Source organism: Pteropus vampyrus, unplaced genomic scaffold (genome assembly GCF_000151845.1).
Source record: "Pteropus vampyrus isolate Shadow unplaced genomic scaffold, Pvam_2.0 Scaffold708, whole genome shotgun sequence".
NCBI classification, from domain to species: domain Eukaryota; kingdom Metazoa; phylum Chordata; class Mammalia; order Chiroptera; family Pteropodidae; genus Pteropus; species Pteropus vampyrus.
Genome location: NW_011889489.1, coordinates 9,504 through 10,375, shown reverse-complemented (window position 1 = coordinate 10,375; position 872 = coordinate 9,504). Strand labels below are relative to the sequence as shown.

The window sequence follows — 872 nt, the reverse complement described above, 5'->3', positions numbered from 1 at the left end:
TTGCCATCCAGTGTGTATCCTGGGAATAACTGATGAGTGTATGTCATCATGAGAAGTTATTTTTTTGCTGGCCAGTCCTGGGATTCGAGAGCGACCACCTAGATCTTTGGCAGTGCCACAAACCGTTAAGACCCATGGAGCCTTAGCGCGTCTGGCGCCTCCTGGCCCCCTCCTCACCCGTGGAACCCCTGCGACCCGCCCCCCCCCCAGTAGGTGCGATGCAGGCGCGGGCATTTCCGGCACCCGGGAGGCCAGGCGCAAGCTCTTGAGGAGGCAGGCGACAACCTCTACCGTCTAAGGCCATACCACCCTGAACACGCCTGATCTCGTCTGATCTCGGAAGCTAAGCAGGTTCGGGCCTGGTTAGTACTTGGATGGGAGACCGCCTGGGAATACTGGGTGCTGCAGGCTTTTGCCGCCCTTCCTTTTGCCGCCCTCCAGCCAGGGTGCCCTTGAACGCCCCCGGGCCCTGCTCGCTCGCTGGCTCACTGGCTCAGGGGTCCCAGGCAGGCGCCCGAGCCCAAGGGCTGCACGCATGTCCGTGCGCCCCGCACCACTGTCTACCTCCACCTGCGCTCCTGCAGCCAGCCCAGAGCTGTTTTCTCTCTCCACTCTGGGCACTTCCCTTCCTGGGCTCTGCGGGGTCGAGCCCGAGGGCTCTGAGTGAAGGGCGAGGGCTCTGAGTGGAGGGCGAGGTCGCAGGTGGAAGAGTAGCCTGGTGGTGTCGCCGGTGGCTCCACGTGGTTTTTGGCAGGTCGGGCTCGGCCACAGCTGAGAGCTCAGGGGAGGGGTGGGTCTGGGTTACGGCTTGGCCAGGACCTGCCTGGGCTGCACCTACCTAGGTGCTCAGGTGGCCTAGAGGATGGCGGGCC

General features: G+C 63.9%; 1 pseudogene; it reads left to right on the top strand.

Annotated features, from left to right (window-relative positions):
• The first annotated feature begins 292 nt into the window (after window positions 1-292).
• On the top strand, window positions 293-411 carry LOC111733971 (annotated as a pseudogene).
• The last annotated feature ends 461 nt before the right edge of the window (window positions 412-872 follow it).